Here is an 18,668-nt window from a genome sequence, read left to right as displayed (position 1 = left end):
ATGGGTGTCATAAAAGCTTTAGCAAGACCTTCTCATGGCTCAGAGATATGCCTGATTTATGATTTCTTGATAGCACTTAACATTTTACTTGGATTTAGAGATAACTCTAGACACATCAATCAAGCAAGCTGTTTGCAAATCTTTCTTCTCAGCTGTTACTGGTGCCAGATTGTCTAACAAATAGAGGCACAAACAGATGTAATTTGTGACTGGTGGTGACCATTCTCTGTCATACACCAGGCCAGCTGGTAGCACAATCCACAATACAGTCCATGGCCTAGCTCACAGACGCCTTTTACACATGGACAGTGCTTAATATCATACTTATAAAATAATAAAAGCTATTGTAGGAAATGGGTTTAAACATTTGCTTGAAAACTTGATAGCTGCAAAATAGTATTTTAGGTTATGTTATAGATTATAACATGTATTCACATAATCAGATATGCAAAGTAGAACTTTCCTTACATGATTAAAAAATAGGTATATATTGCATGTCAACCATACTTCAAAACAAATAATGTAGCTATGGTAACTGAAAAATAGAACTTTAGCAAAAGAATCAACAGGGTATGTAATTGATAGAGACATGACAGTACTACTATGTGGGTGAAGACATGCATATATATATATATATATATATGCACATTTGCATAAATACATATGTATACATATACACATAAGTAGGTGGTATATGATAAAATTATAGCAATTTTGTGAAAAAAAAAAAAAAAAGGAAATTTATTTATTTATTTATATTTTTTTAGAGAGAGAGAGCACGCACACATGCATGAGCAGGGGGGAGGGGCAGAGGCAAAGGGAGAAGCAGACTCCCTGCTGAGCAGGGAGTCCCACATAGGTCTTGGTCCTAGCCAGGATGCTGGGATCATGACTGGAGCTAAAGGCAGACGCTGAACTGGTGGAGACACCCACGCACCCAAAAAGGAAAATTTAAAAAGTTGTGCCAGGGTTTTTTCTTAATTATTTAGGAAAGAAGTCTTCACTTCTCATCATGTATATAGGCTAATTTTTCATGAATTTAAATAACAAAAAGCCAAACTGTGTATTAGTTGGATGAAAATATAGATAAATTCTGAATGATCTTAGCATAGGAAAATATTTTTTTAAGGACAAAAGCAATCTAAGGAATAAAAAAAAAGCAGCAATAAGTTTGACTTCACAAAAATTAAAATATTTTATATTATAAAAAACACATCGAGAAGAAAACACCAAATTATTGAAATGCAAATTTTCCAGTAAATATTACCTTTCTACTCTGCTCAACTTCTGTACCTATTGAAGAATAAAAGAGGTCATCAGTCAATAGGGGCCCAAATACCATCTTTGATATTAATAAGCTGATGTGGAGAATGTTGCCGGACAGTGATTGGCGGTTTACTAGTATAAAGTCCCTGTATTAGGCAAGTATACCCACTCACTCACAGACAACCTTCCACCAACCTAGACCTTTACATAAAGGTCCCCCGCCCCCCCCTCCCCCCGGTCAAACTTAAAACATAAAGGAGCAGGATAGAACTTGTTCCTCTTGTTTCACTGAGGGGGAAGTTTCCTCCAAAACTCATCAATGGGATCATGATGCTTCTTCTCCTTCGGAAGAGTGATAACAAGGTCAGAAAATAGCTAGGAACCGTATGCAAATAGAGTTCACACATAGACATCAGGAATGAGGTAGAACCATTCTCTCCCTAAGAGAAATTAAGGGTAAATGTTTGTCACTGACATTGCAACTGATAACTAACATAGTGCGTAAAGAGCTTATATCAACTATATAAAATAAGAAGAAAGTTCCCACAGGTGATTCAACAAAAGACATTAAAAATTCATAGGCTTTTCTCTCTCTGGGATGGTTGTGGAAATAAAACCACAAATTCAGATAATTTTGTCATGTGGGTTTGGATCCTAGCCGCCTTAACTCGGGGGAATAATTTAACCTCTGTTTCCTCATCTGTAAAATAGTATAATAATAATATCTACCTTGTATGGATATTTTGATAAGGAAATATACCTATCCCATGTTTAAAGATTTTAAATTATTCCTGAAAACCATCAAGTGAATGACCATTATTTTTAAAAATCCATTAATTTCAGTGGGAATATTTTATTCCAATTTAGGCAGTTCCCTAAGTACTGAGTACATAAGAAACACATCCTTCTTTATGGCATTTATATTATGGAATTTAGACCTTAATAATTCATAATATGTGGTATGTGGCAGGGCTACCATTTGAAGGAAACCACTGAAAAAACGTAGAAAACATTTATCAGTACAATATTTAGGGCTACTGAAAGATCAAACTTTTCAACCACTTTAGAAGTATCTATTGATTGATATATTACTAATGTACTAAATGATACATTAAGAAGTATACTAAGTATAATTTGAGATTAAAGAGATAGAAACAACTGAAATAGGGCAAATAACTTTTTTTTGAACCAAAATGCAAAATCCACACCGAAAATGTTAATTATGAACTTTAATGCATCAAATAATATAATGGTAAAATATGTAAAGGAAGAAATCCAATAGATTGCAGAAAATTTTAGTATCTGTTTTTCATGAGAAACCAAGTGGTCAAAAGTAAATGACAGTATGTAGAGGATTTGAGAAATATAACAGGATTGTAAATTTTGAATTCTATAGCATGCAGGTATAGACTAACTCTTTTTGCAGCCCCTGAGGACATTTATTAAAATTAAGCCTAAAATAACACCCAAAGAATAATTCAATAAACTTTAAAAATGAGACATATATTATTTCTAAAGTAAAAGAATGTTCTACATTATTCTTGGGTTAATGGCACTAGAATATTTAGGATGATCTTTTTAAAAAATATTTTATTTATTTATTTATTTATTTATTTATTAGAGAGAGAGAGAGAGAGAGGGACAGTGAGCGAGGGACCACAAACAGGGGGAGTGGGAGAGGGAGAAGCAGGCTTCCTACAGAGCAGGGAGCCCGATGTGGGGCTCAATGTGGGGCTCGATGTGAGGCTCAATCCCAGGACCCTGGGATCATGACCTGAGCTGAAGGTAGATGCTTAATGACTGAGCTACCCAAGTGCCCTATTTAGGATAAACTTAATGGCAGTCATAACCTTAATATGTCAAAAGTGCTTACAAAATAAGTAGAGAAATCATGAATTATTCTGTTTTTCAAAAAGAGTAAAAGACATGAATTCGATGAAATTCACAAAAATCAAGTAGATCAAAGACAGAACTTTTTAAAAGTTACGCTTTGTACTTATTTTGAAGCAAATGATATTTTAATATACAGTGTATATGAACCAAAGGGAGAAAAGAGTAAATTAGTATTTCCTTTCTTGGGACCAATTTAAAAATAATACTTTAAAAATATAGATGTTTTTAAAACAGAAGTTCTCCTTCTAGGAATTTGTCCTGTGGAGGCAGTTAAGTTATGTGACCTTGTAAGTAAGGAATTAGGCACTAGGATGTTCTTGACAGTGTTATTTATGAGAATAAGAAATTGGAAATAACCCAAATTTCAGACATGCTATTGGTTAACTAAATCACGATACAGTTACAGCTACAAAAATTTTGTTGTTGAAATATGACATGGTAATTTGTTTATAATACATGGCTCATTTAAAAAACCTGCTTACTAAACTCTTGTAGGATATATTCTATTTTTATTAAATACATGAGTATAAAACATGGCTATGCACTGAATTGTTCATAGTGACTTTAACTGTATATGGATGATATTAAATTTCTTCCATCTGCTTAAGTTTATTTCTCATTATTCTACAAGACACATATGTGTTGAAAAAATAGTGTCTGTTCAGTTTTAAATGCATCTAGAAATTCATTCTTCAAGTTAGCAGTGCCATCTGCTGATCATGTTGGGAGTGTTCCCTAGAACAACAAAAAATTTGAGAACATAGGAAAGTCAATACTTATCAGAATCAAACATTATAACATATTTAAGAAAAAAGAGGAATGTATAAGAAGAAATCTTGTGAAATTCACTTAGTTTAACTTACATCTGATACCATTAAAATGGTTTCCAAAATCTGAAATATGGACTCTAATATTCTCTTATCCCTTTGTTTTACATTATAACTCTATCATCTTCAATTTATAGCCTCCCCTTTCATAGAAATTACCCAAGAGAATATGAATTCTAGCCAAATATAGCTGTTAGCCAGCAAATTGTAATGAATTCCAAGGGTCAAGTTGAAGTCATAAATAGGAAAATGAATCAGGTCAGAAGTTCAGGTAAAGATAAACAAGAAACAAATAAGGAAAAATTGTTTAGGACAATGGTAGTGAAAAAGAATGTGTTGATGGACCTCTTTTATATGAAGGAGTGAATATCTGTCACAAAGATAAGTCCAATAGCCTATAGGAAACACATAAGAAATATACAGCCTACATTTTCCTAATTTGTCCAACAGGATTTAATAAAAGATTTGTCAAATGTATTCACACTTCTGGATTGCATCTACAATAATCCCCAACTCTGTCCATCCTGTCAAGAAAAAAAAAAGAGTCCAGGTAATCTGATAGTACTTTTTCCCAACAAACCCATATTCAACTAATGCTTCATCTTAGCAGTTGCACACTACCTTTTCAATAACCATTCTATAACACTTTTTGAGGCACAAAATCAAAATTGCTATAATTATCTTAATCCATCTTTCATGTTGAGAAAACTTCAACAGTATTTGCCCACTTGTGATATCTATGCAACTGTCCCATGTCCTCTTGATATCTCAGAGATGCTTGGTAGTGATTCTGGTGTCGCAAAAGAAATTGCTCTTTGATCAGAAGCCTGAACTTCAACATGTCTTTTGCTGAAAAGCATCTTGTGCAGCTTTGTGGGATGATTTTACTTTAAAAAAATGCACATTATTTTCAAAGTTACTTTTAATCAAGTTGATGACAATATATTAAATATATAAATATATTAAATATTAAATATATTAAAATCCACCACTTAAAATTGGTGGCATCTGGAGAGCCCAAAGCAAAGGCAGTGGTGTAAATTCAAATCTCCCAACATAGCCTCTTTTAAAAAAAATCAGAACAATAAGGACAAATAAAACTATGCAAAACTTTTGTAGTAGAGGTCCAAAGTTTAAATTATGTGTAAAATTAGAGAAATACAAATAAAAGACCAGTGAACTCTATCTCATACTCCTGACAGAAGTGTAATTTGAGAGCAATAGCAGCCCATTCAAAATTGCGTGAGACAGAAAGGGAACTGTCAGTGGACCTAAGATAGATCTAAAAATCACTTTGAGAGAAAGAAAATCAACCCTAAGTGTAAAAATACTGAAGAGGAGTAGTGACCTTGTGAAATGGGTTTAAAAATGTGCAGAGAACATAAGGAAGCAATTGGAAAAGAGTAAATCTTGAGGGGGAGATAAGGCTTAAAAAGATGAGAGAGACTTGTCTTGGAAATTTCACAGTGAATGAAAAAAAGAAGCAAAAGAGGGAAATTTAAGATCCTGGAAGACAAAAGGAAATAAAAATGTCAAAAAGCACACATTTTTCTTTACTCCCTACAGAGAAACAAGCACCATCTTGAAAGAAATTACACTTTGTTATATTGACAGAAGAAGGTGTTTTTGAATTAAGAATCTCATAAAGGGCACCTGGCCCTTGAGGAACTGTTCCTCAAACAAAAGAAAAGCAAAGCAGAAGGAAACTATAACATAATATTCCAAGTGGAATTAGATATTCTGAAACCAGCATTTGGGAATTAAAGCAAAACAGGACAGAATAAAACAGATTGGATCAAAAATCCAAGAGCCAAAATAGGAAGAAATAAAATGGAAATTGATTGAACTGGAGGGGGGAGGGGAATCGTATAAAAAATAAAGACTAAATTATCGAGAACCCAAGGAAGAAAAGATATGAGTGAACATTTAATAAAGTGCAATGAATGATAGTAAGAAAACAACAATGGAAATGAAAAATAGAGATTTTTTTTTTAAAGGCCAAAGGAAAGTGATTAAGATGGTATTCAAGCAAAGAAGAACTAGCTTAAGTATAATTGCAGTTTCAGAAGAAGGAAAAATTAAACAATACAACAGAACTAATACTTAAAAGTATAATCTAATAGACTTTCTGGAAACAAACCAGACCTATATTTACATATTGAAAGGGCCCACCAGATAGAAGGAAAAATTGACGCACCACAATAAATACGGTGATATACCCTATTAGACCTATGAGTCTAAAAGTAGTATAGTTTAAAAATGAGGAAAAAGATTCTCAAGGCCACCAGTTTAAAAAAAAATCAAATAAGTTATAAGAACAAGATTATTAAACCAGCGTCAAATTTCTTAGAGAAACATATATAAAGCAAGGCGTCAGTTGGCAGCATTTTCAAACAGCTCCAAGAAAGGAGGTATGAACCAAGAATTATGTAAAGGCGAGTTGTCTTTCATCTATCAGTGCTAATATGCTAGAGAGCAGGACATTCTATACTCAACAGCCTTTCTTGAGTAATCTACTAGAGCAAGAGCTTCTTCAAACCAAAGATATGACTGCTGAAACTTCAACCAAAAAAAGGCTAATGACACACATTTAATACATTCGGTTGTAGATCTAAGTAAGACCAAAACAAAAACGTGGACAAGGATGGGTAGAAGAATATGTTGTATGCTATATATTAGAAGTTATTCTTTGATGAGTATAAACAGTGCAACTAAAATATGAAAGGAGAAGGGACAGCCAAAGAGGAAGGTAGAATAATTTTGTTCTTCTTTTAATATAGGAAATAGGGGAGAGTAAATGGATATCAGAAAAACTAATAAAATACTGAGTAAAAGGTTAAAGAAGAAAGAGAGGACTAAATGCATTTAAAAGGAGTAAGAAGAAGGATAACACTAGAACTTTCTAAATAGCAAAAGAGATTTTAAAAGGTAAAAGGGTGAAGAAAAGATACAATATTTAGAGAAATAACTCAACAAATATATATTGTAATTATAAAATAATATGATAGACTTGAGATAACAAACACCAAACTGATAATAAGATCTCAGGGAAGGGACAGCTGGGTGGCTCAGTTGGTTAAGCATCTGCTTTCAGCTCAGGTCATGATCCTAGGGTCCTGGGATCAAGTCCCTCATCAGGTTCCCTGTTCAGCTTGGAGTCTGCTTCTTCCTCTGCCTATTCCTCACCCTGCTTGTGCACTCTTTCTGACAAATAAATAAATAAAATCTTAAAGAGAAAAAAGATCCCAAGGATATATAAAGCTTTAAACTCTGGTTTAAGCCTCCTTAAGTGCACATGGCAGTTACAAAAATTGACCATAGATCATGTCATGAGGAAAATAGCAATGAGGATCATAAAGTAGAAATATTCTGTATTATCTATCACAAAGCCAAAAAATAAAAATTACAACAGAAGTCCAACTGAAAATTTGAAAGCATTCCGTTCAACTCTTGCCTAATAGATGGTGGGGGAATAGAAACTGAAATTACAGAATTTTAGAAAACTAATGATAATGAAAACACTATGTATCAGAATCTATTGGATATTTAAAGTACTGATCAGAGGCAACTTCATAGACTTAAATTTTTATGAATAAAAATGAAAGAATGAAAATAAGTGAATCAAATTTCCAGATCAAAATACAAGGGGGGGGGGAACAAACAAGAATAATAAAGATAAATAATGCAAACCAAAGAAAGAAATAAGCAAGGAAGTAGTAAAGATAAAATCAGGAATTGTTGAGGTTTAGAAGAGAAAACAGTAGATCTAACTCATAAATAAAATCCCCATTTTGTAGCAAAATAAAATAGACAAAATTCTACTAATTTAATCAAGAAAAAAAGTTTAAAAATACATGAAGAGAAATTGAGTAGAAACAAATTGAAACAGAAAGCACTTAAAAATCACAAGGGACTTCTTTATAGATGTCGATACAAATAAAATTTTAAAACCTTGAGAAAATGGATAATTCCCTAAGAAAACTGTATTTGATTCCTAGGGCTGCCATAACTAAGTACCACAAATTGGTGTTTTAAAACAATTTCTCATTGTGTTCTTGGTTCACCTTTTTTACAACAAGAATGAAAAGCATACCAGAGTCCAGTCTTTTCCATTAGTTTTCTGTGTAAGTTCTTAAGGAAAAATGTCTTCTTAATTTATTATTTTACGCTGCAAACCAAGCTTGATGTCTTTGCTTCTCAAGTGCAGTGTGTTTCCACTTATGAATTTCCCCCTTACTCAATAATGCCCACTGGTCAATGAAATTATCTTAATGTTCTAATCTCAAATATATTCTGCTAGTAATGGATTGGAACAGATGGAATAGAGGTGGTATTATAATGTGTTTGGTCTTATTGCATTACAATATAATTTTTAAAAATATTTAGGAAATTATATGAAATATGTGCTAAAACTTAAAGGCACAACTGGAGTAGGTTAAAAGCCTCCTGAAGCAATAATGAGAGTTGGGATAGATCTTGGTTACAGAGTCAGATAATGACAACTGTGACACAGATAAAGTCCCTGTTGGTAGCTTAGAGTATATTCCTTCAGACATTACGTGTGGTATACACAACACGTAAATACACAATACATGCATGTACCTTCGTTTCTAAAAATAGGGAAAGTATTTTTTATAATTATTTCTTTGTTTTTATTTTTTAACTGCCACAATGTTGTATAATTTTTAACTTTTATTTGGTATTTTATGGACTTACAACAAGCCAAATGAATATTTTAAAGAAACAATATTAATTCCTTAAAAATACACACAATTTTAATTCTTAATATTATTTACATTTTGTGGTTATTGAGTTTGTATCATACATTTCTTATTGGACTTTTAGCTTATTTTTTAAAATGCTTCAGTATTATAAGGCTTTTGTGAGAGAATTATTCTCTTAAGATTAGTTGTAAAAATAGATGTTCTTTTGTAATATTCCCAGTATTTTAATTGAAAACAAGTCACAAAATTACTGTGAAGTAAAGAAGCACAAAACGATACATTTGCCAAATAAACCCAAGAGCTTATGAAAACATCAATACAATGCACAAAATTCTCATAAGGAATAAGGAAAAAATAAGGATAAGGAATAAATAAGGAATAAAGCATAAGGAAAACACAAATACTTGTTTATGAAGGCTAATACCTCATACTTCCATACCACCAAAAAGGAAAAAATTGTTTGAGTAAGAAAGTAAGAGACAAATAAAATAAAATAAATAAAATAGGAGACTATAATTCAGAAAGACAGCAGTTGAGAAAGATAGAAGTAATCAGCTCACGTGGAGGTGTGGTGGCAGATGAGCAAGGAATCAAGAGACTCCTTGCTCTACACTAGAATGATATTCCAGAACAACTACAATAACAGGGGGAAATAAGCATTAAAAAGTCACATAGGGGTGCCTGGGTGGCTCAGTCAGCCAAGTGTCTGACTCTTAACTTTGGCTCAGGTCATGGTCTCAGGGTTCTGGAATTGAGCCCCATGTTGGGCTCTGGCTCAGTGGGGATTCTGCTTGCGATTCTCTCTCTCCCTCTGCCACACCCCACTCACACTTCTTGTTTCGTCTCTAAAATAAATAATCATTTAAAAAAGTCATGGAGAAGATAACTCATTTGGAGATGATTGTCTAAAATGGCAGGATGAGGCCTGAAGTGCAGGATACCTCAGAATAGATCATAGCCGGGGCACCTGGGTGGCTCAGTGGGTTAAAGCCTCTGCCTTCAGCTCAGGCCATGATCCCAGAGTCCTGGGATCGAGCCCCGCATCCGGCTTTCTGCTCGACAGGGAGCCTGCTTCCCCCCCGCCGCACCCCCCACCCGCCTGCCTCTCTGCGTACTTGTGATCTCTGTCTGTCAAATAAATAAAATCTTAAAAAAAAAAAAAAAAAAAGAATAGATCATAGCCAATGTCAAAAAAAAAAAAAAAAAAAGGTTCTGGAAACTAGAAGGTTTCCTCCAGCCACCGTAACGACCAAATGAACTCAGGGTATAACTCTCACAGACGAGGGCAATACCAAAATATAGTCCTAGTGTTCGCCAGTGGCAGCACTAATATTTGCTGACGGTATTTGCTGCTGAGTTAACATTTTCCTCTAGTACTACACTTAGATGATCTGTAAGTTTAGAGTTCCGGGCAGCTCATTAAGATGTACCCTTGATGGGAACTTTCATTTCTAACAGCCCATGACAACATCATCAGCCCTTACTTAGCAAGGGGCCAGGGCTATTTCTAATAAAGGAGTTGCAGTTATTATTATTACTATCACCACAGTTTCTTTTTTCTTTTAAGGGTTTATTTATGTGCTTGAGAGAGAGAAAGAGAGTACAAGCCAGGGGAGAGGCAAAATAGGGAGAGGGATGAGCAGACACCCTGCTGAGCGCTGAGCCAGGGCTTAATCCAAGGACCCTGAGATCATCACCTGAGCCAAAGTCAGACACTTAACTGACTGATTCCCTTAGGCACCCCTTACCACAATTTCTTACTAGAAGTTTGTGTTGACACAAATGAAAAAATCCCTATGAAATGTGAACATAAACATATTGTTTATTGACACCATCTGTTGCGATTGCTTCACTTTGACTTTTTGCAGGTGGAAGGAGACAGATAATGCATTTGGCCTTGACCTACCAAGGTTCTATCACAGAGGTTGAATATAAAATTCTTCCCAAAAGGAATACCAAGCCCCCAAATCTGAGCACTCATATTCCTCTCAAATAAGGGTCTGGGAATGGAAGGCACTTGATTTTCTCTTTTGGAGTTAAGCACATGAGCCACTGGAGGGCAGCAGAGACACAATTTTAACACCAAGGTCATTTACCATTCCTTGACCAATCAATGGATTTATTCATTTAACACAGAATGAGTGACTACTACGTGTAGGGCATTCACCTTTAATTATGACCAAGGTCATATGTAAATATTTTGTCAATTATTTCTATTGTGAAAGAATATTTAACAGACATTTCTATCTGAATCCCCACTGTGTCTAGTACAGACTGAAATCTTAAGAGATTTTTGCATAATGCAATTGAGAAGTCATAAAATTGTAGAATTTTAAAGATAGTATGAAACTTACAGAACACCCATATTTACTAATTTCTCTCTTGAACAATGTTACTATCTTTTCTGTTCATTCCTGTGTGTTAAATGTTTGTTGGTTTTCTTTTGACCTTTTGGTCAAACTTTAGGAAAATAGAGAGGAGTGAAAATGGAAATAAAATGCAGCCATAGGTAACTGTCATTAATGTCTGATCTAATTCCTCCCAGTCAAATATATGTAGATGTATGTTTATTTGGTTTTCAGATTTGATCTTGGGATCTATAGATATCGCTTAAAATGATACTGTAAAACGGGGGTGCCATATCCATATCAATAAGTTTAAAGAGAAAATACCAATGAAATAAAACTTTTTCAGAAGTTCAGTATTTTGGGGGCACCTGGGTGGTTCATTGGGATAAAGTCTCTGCCTTTGGCTCAGGTCATGATCCCAGGGTCCTGGGATCCAGTCCGGAATCGGGCTCTCTGCTCAGCAGGGAGCCTGCTTCCTCCTCTCTCTCTTCCTGCCTCTCTGCCTACTTATTATCTCTGTCTGTCAAATAAATAAATACAATCTTTAAAAAAAAAAAAAGTTCAGTATTTTTTATGTTACACTGTGCGGACCCAAACAATTTATCTGGATGGAGTTTTCATCTCTCTACTATTTCTCTAGAGCAGTTCATTTTACTTTCTACCTTGCTTTAAAAAAAAAGAAAAGATTTAAGTTGATTTTGGAGATGCCTTGTATTTTGATCCATCATAAAACATAAAGCAAGAAGAAGCCACGTAATATTCTCAGTAGGAAAGATCAGACATTATTGATTTCAGGATGAATCATTTTCCTGAACTAAATAACTAAAATAATATAAATAACTAAAATGTATGAGGCGGGGCAAAGAGAAGATGTTTAACTATGTGCATTTACCATCAGATGTCTGAATTCATGCAGTCAATTAGTGAGGCTAAGGATAATTTTCCTTATCTCACACGCTTGTCACTGTAAAATGACCTTACCAAGATGAATGGGAAGAAAGCATAGTTCAACTTTCGACTTACTCATTTAGCAAATTATTATCACTAAGATGTGCCAAGGCTGTATTTCACATCATGAGGTTTGCAGAGCAAACCAAGTGTAGTGCCTGTTCTTGAGGGGTATACAGTCTAGCCGGAGCGAGACAAGAAAATCACTTGCCATGATAGGGCTACACAGTGTAAGGCCTGGAGTGTTGTATGGTGCGTGAGAAGTTCACCTTTGCCTGTAGCTCAGGAGCAGAGCATTTGACTGCCTAAGAGGCTCACCTGCCCACGCTTTAGTCCTTGAAGTTTTAGCCAAAGAGATGTTTAGGCTAGAAACTAAACGTCAGGGGGAAAGAGTCAGACAAGGTGGGGGAGGAAGAGCATTTGGCCAGGGAAACAGCATGCAAAGGCCTGTTTGTGAATGGTTAGTAATTCATTATCAGCAAGGCAGGCAAGGTAAGCTAAGAGTCAAACGGTAAAGGTCTTTGTAAACCATTATTAAGGAATTTGAACTTTATCATGCAACTTAATTTTAACTTTACAAAGTGAATTCTAGGGGTGCCTGGGTGGCTCAGTGGGTTAAGCCTCTGCCTTCGGCTCAGGTCACGATCTCAGGGTCCTAGGATCGAGCCCTGCATCGGGCTTTCTGCTCAGCAGAGAGCCTGCTTCCCCCTCTCCCTCTCCCTGCCTCTCTGCCTACTTGTGATCTCTCTCTCTCTCTGTCAAATAAATAAATAAAATCTTTGGAAAAAAAAAAGTAAATTCTGGCTCATGTGTGGAAAATGGATTCAGGTAGAAAATAGGATGGAGGTCCAAATTACATCTACAAGATGATGAATGCATTTTATTATAATTAAAAGAAAATCATTGATTCATTCCAAAAACTAATATAGAATCTAGACCTAGTAGGTGTTTGATGTATATTTAATAGTGACTGAAAGGATGAATAGATCTGTAAACAATTTAGCATCCATACTTAGACTTCCTTAGGAAGACAACTGGCCTATTCTTATTCTGTCTACAACAATGTCAATATCACTATCCTAATGTCACTTATTTATATTTCTAAATCAGTATCACTGACTCGGAGTTGTACACATTGAAAAAGTCAGCTGCCTAATCCTCTACTACGTCTGTCAAGAATTGGAAAAGTTTGGGGCACCTGGGTGGCTCAGTAGGTTAAGCCTCTGACTTCAGCTTGGGTCATGATCTCGGGGTCCTGGAATCGAGCCCCGCGTCAGGCTCTCTGCTCAGCAAGGAGTCTGCTTCTCTCTCTCTCTGCCTGCCTCTCTGCCTACTTGTGATCTCTTTCTCTCTGTCAAATAAATAAATAAAATCTTAAACAAAAAAAAAAGAATTGGAGAAGTTTGATTTTTTTTTTAAGATTAATTTATTTCTTTCAGAGAGAGAGAGGGCCCAGGGGGTCCTGGGGTGGGGGGTGGGAGGCAGAGGGAGAGAGAGAATCTCAAGCCGACTCCCTAGTAACCCGTTCCATGACCCAGAGACCATGACCTGAGCCAGAATCAAGAGTCAGTTGCTTAACTGACTGGACCACCTAGGTGCCCTGGAAAAGTCTGATTTTTCTCTTAAGAGTATGCTTCGGTTTCATAGAGGAAGAATCTGTTTCCTTTGTTGGATTTCTTTTACTGGTATTATTGCTCCAGTCTATCAGCTTCCCTTGGGGAATTTATTTTGGCAATCTAGTCATTTGTTCAGTGTTTATCCATAAAATGGACAAGACTACATGAACACTCACCCTGTTTTATAGTTCTGATTAAAAAATGAGACCTGCATCTCCAAAAGGCATATTATTGCACAAATCCGTACATACAGCACATAAAATATTGTTCCCTCAGGCACTAGTTAGCCTTAGGGTCAGAGGGAAAATCAGAAGGGAAATGTCTGATTATAACAAAATATTCGTGTAACACTGTGTTTCTTGGGTAACAAACGTCCTCTTTGCTGTTTGTTAAGAAAAAAGTTAGGAGGAATGGAAATTCTTTTTCCAATTTATTTCCTTTAAGAAACTTTTTGATGGAATAATTTCAAAACTACCGTGTCTGGGAATAACATTTTTTAAGCATGCAAAGTATTATAGGAGCAGATGGTGCTGAAGGACTTCTTAAATATGAGAGAAAATTACATCCAAACAAAAGACAGTAAGTCAAGGAGACACTTGAGTTATCTAGAGCTATTAATATTTTAATTTGATCATTTGGTATCTATGATGTTCCCTTGGAACTGCTTAAATATATTTCAAATTTGTCTTTTGAATTGCAAGTTAATTGTAATTTGTTGTCAGAAAAATAGAAAGGAAAACAAACTGAGTAATAGCACGCCTTCAGGAATTTTTAAAGATGCAAAAAATAGTTTTCACATATAGTCATCAAAGGCACATGATATTTCCAAGACCCAGATGGCTTGAGTAGAAATATTAACATTTTCTAAGCCAAAAGGAAAAAAAGTTGAGTGAATGGAATAGTTTGCCTTTTATACTTAAATTCATTCAGAGGTATTCCATCATTTTAATCACACAAAAATATATTTGAAAGAGCCTTCAAACAATTGCAACTCCCTCTAACCCCTACCCTCCTGGAGTAAGTGAATGTTATTCTTCCTATTTGCATATGCAGAAAGTAGCAATTAACAATTCATGGATCAGTGAAATATAGGTGATTCTCAGTTTCACAAGAATAAATTAATGCAGGTGATAATTGTGGGGTGGTGAGAAACATCAGAAGTTAATTCTGTATGGGTGAATGGTGGGAGGGAAGTGGACGATTCAGGAGGTAGAAGGATTGTTGAAGATAATAACTTTGTTTTAGACATGTGGAGTTTGAGATGCCCACAGAAAACTGGATGGTTGATCCAAGTTGTTAATGATTTAACAAGTCGAGAGTTTGGAAAAAGGTCTGGGCTGGGAATGGAGCTTTGCTTGTCATGAATATCTGAAAGTGGATGAGGCCACTCAAGGGTAATGTGTAGAGTATGATAATATGAGGCCAAAACGCGAGTATGCATCAGAAAAGCTTTTAAGTGGTGGGAGGAGAGGGCAGAGGCTAAAAGCCTATAAAGAGAAAGCAGATGATCACAGGATGAGAGGTTTCTATCACCTACTGACATTAATGGCAAATATTTACCAAGTCGAGCATGGTAGTCTTTACAGAAATGGTGTTCTTTTCTTCACAACCTTGCAGTGAACTCTTTGAAGTGGAATGTTCTAGCTAATTTCATGTTTAGCATGAAACCAAGATGAATGAAAAGGAAAACAAGGTATGCAAGTATAGAGCATAGAATCAGGTTCAGTTTATATTCCAGGGAGCAAGTTCTTGAGGAAAGCCAAAGCTAGAAAGGAAACCAAATGACAATGTTGGGAATGACAGTTCTGGTCAGAATGGCGTATTCAAGAGCTAGCAGCTCCTAGTTTATCTTGTCCAGAGTTCAAATGAAAATATTGATGAAAATCAGGAGATGATGACAATCCAAAACAACAGACAGTGAAAATGAGTATTAACAGACTGTTAGAACCCAGAAGAAGGGATGCATGGGTAGCTCAGTCAGTTAAGTGTGTCTTCCTTTGGCTTGGTCATGATCCCAGGGTCCTGGGATCGAGTCCCACGTTGGGCTCCTGGCTCAACAGGGAGCCTGCTTCTCCCTCTGCCTGCTGCTCCCTCTGCTTGTGCTCGCTTTCTCTATCTTACACAAATAAATAAAATCTTAAAAAAAAAAAAAAGGACAGGGAAGAAATTTTCAGTAATTCCTGGGCCAACGAAGGTTGATTTATTTTTAAAAATGAATAGTGTTCTATATAATTTTCACTTTGTGGAACAGAGCTGCTCCTGGCACACAATAGTCTGTGGGATCACTAGTTACTATTGGAAGCCTCAACTTCTTCATTAGTAAACATTACTTACTAGGATTTCTGTGGATTAAAGGAGCTAATGCAGACTAATTGCTTATCAGAGAGCTTGGTACAAAGGAATTAATAAATAGTCAGTAGTTCTTAAATGGATCTTCTCCCAAGTTGCCAAAAATTATTGATTAAAAACAGGAAAGAAGGAACATTCAAAATAACAATTGTTGACAGTAGAGGCTGACTGCCTGTTGCCAGAATCTGGGAGGGATGTTCTCTAATCATTAGCTTGAATGAAACTCCATTTATGAAACAAGTGGGTTTTTTCTGCTTCTTCACTTTGTGAAACAAAACTATTTATTACCATCATCACCAACATATAGAACTTCCTCTGTGCCAAGTACTGTGTGACGTGTGTGTTCACTTGGGCTCTAAGCATCCCCATCCGTCAGCCCTGGTCAGGGCATCTGGAATCTATGGAATCACATGCAAATTATGAATTTTTCTGGAGAGAGGATCTATAGCTTTCGTAAGCTTCTCAAAGTGTTGTGTGCCTTCCTCCTGCCCGCATAGACTAAGAAACAGTGTCAAGTAGAACCTTCTCATTTTACTGAGAGCCCAAATGGGCTGTCACCCCATCAGGTCTTGTTTACTTGTATTGATCACCCAGAGCCTCTATACTGTCAATCATGAGCTCTCAGACTGGTGAGAATAATCCTAATTTTGCAAGGGAGAAATATACATATTATTGATTTTATTTTTACTAAAATCTGCCTAATGTCTTATTCCTGTTTTGAAAGATGGTTTTATCACAATCTTTATCATTTTCTAATAGATCTCTTGCCATTTTTATATTGGCCACTTCCTCTAAAATCTAGAATCTTGAGTCTAAAAGGTTCAGTTATCACACTATAATGCCATTTTATTTGGTTATTTGCTTATTCTCTCAGAATTTGGAAGTCACACATTCAGATGTTTCCAAAAAAGCCAGCAGTTCTAAAACTGAAGCCATTGCTTTAAAATGTGTATGAGAAGGTCACGAAAGGAACCAAATGTTCTCTCTCCACCCTATTATGAGACCTTCACTATCCAAAAAATAGAAAGCACTTAACGAAATTCAGGGATTGATTTGTCATTTACGTAAAACTGGATAAACACTTGCAGAGTAGGAGTGTAAAAATTGTTGAGCCTGCTAACTTCAAGCCTAGAAAATAAAAAATATGAGAGCTGAACAGAATTACAAAATTATAATATTAGAACTCTTTTGTGAAAATGGCCTCCAAATAATTACTTATTCAGGAGCCCGGTGGTTCCAATTCTTACTCTATAGGCACTTTTCAGGCACTGATTTTTAAAAACTACCACAAGGCTTACATTTTTAAAAAAGATTTATTTATGTATTTGAGAGAGAGAGGGAGAGAAAGAGTGGCCGAGGGAGAGAATGGTCAGGCAGAATCCCCACTGAGCCTGACTCCAGGCTCGATCCCACCACCCATGAGATCATCTGAGTTGAAACCAAGAGTTGGACACTTAGCCAATTGAGCTGCCCAGGAGCCCCAAGTACAGAATGTATTCTTATGTAACTAGGGCGCTTCCCCAACTTATAAATGCCAGTTTTCCAGTGGACCCCCAAAGGATGTCTATCTTTGGCCACTCCGTGGGAGGCCATGAAACTTTGATTTGTGCTCCAAAGAATCCTGAAAAATACAAATCTCTATCTGCCTTTGCTCCAATTTGCAACCCAGTGCTCTGTCTTTGGGACAAAAAATCCTTTAGTAGATATTTAGGGACAGATCAAAATAAATGGAAGACTTATGATGCTACCCAGCTTGTGAGGTCCTACCCAGGTGCTCAGCGAGACATAATAATTGATGAAGGAAAAGATAACTAGTTCCTTCCAGATGGACAGTCACTACTTGGTAACTTCATAGCTGCCTGCACAGAAAAGAAAGTCCCTGTTGTTTTGAGGTTTAAGAGGGTTATGATGATAGCTACAGCATCAATGCAACCTTATTCCTGATCACATCAGAGATCATGCAAAATACCCGAATGCATGAAAAATTTAAGATAAGAGAATTTCTTCAGGACTACAAAAAAAAATGTAATAAACAGAATTGCAGGGAAAAGGGATTTTAAACTGTTGGATTTCATAGTGCTAAAAATTCATCATCCATAGTTGAATCACTTTCTGAATAAACATATAAAACCTGAAAAAAGTAATTTTGAATTTCTCATTCTATGACTTTAAGCATTTTTTCATAATTTTCAAAGGTCATGAAGTTTTTCTCATATATATCCGTGTGATGATATTGAAATTACAGTTGAAAATTTGCTCCAAAATGGTGTTTTGATACTAAATTTTTTTTTCTCACTATTTCACAAAATCGTATTTATTTCATGAATGTCCCACTCTAATAGTTAATTTCCTGTGCTCTAATCTTTTGCTGTATAAAGTATGGTCTGTGGATCAGCAGCATCAGTATCTCTTGAAAGCTTATTAGAAATGCAGAAATTCTACTCCAATCCCACACAGGCTGAGGTAGACCTGCCTTCTACAGGAATCCTCTGCACCTGAAGGTGATTTGTATGCACTTGAAAGCAGTGGTTCTCACACCAGTCAGAAGAGCTAAAATTAACCAGTCAGGAAATGACAGATGTTGGCGAGGATGTGGAGAAGGGGAACCCTCCTGTACCATTGGTGGGAATGCAAGCTCGTTCAGCCACTCTGGGAAACAGCATGGAGGTTCCTCAAAAAGTTGAAGATAGAGCTACC

The 18,668-nt window shown here is 35.8% G+C and overlaps 1 pseudogene; it reads left to right on the top strand.

Moving 5' to 3' along the window:
• LOC116869507 overlaps positions 1-17,952 on the top strand; it is a 28,007-nt pseudogene extending 10,055 nt beyond the window's left edge.
• Positions 17,953-18,668: the final 716 nt, after the last annotated feature.

This window comes from Lontra canadensis, unplaced genomic scaffold (assembly GCF_010015895.1).
Source record: "Lontra canadensis isolate GAN:19392208 unplaced genomic scaffold, GSC_riverotter_1.0 scaffold19, whole genome shotgun sequence".
NCBI lineage: Eukaryota > Metazoa > Chordata > Mammalia > Carnivora > Mustelidae > Lontra > Lontra canadensis.
This window is presented reverse-complemented; position numbering and strand designations above follow the sequence as displayed.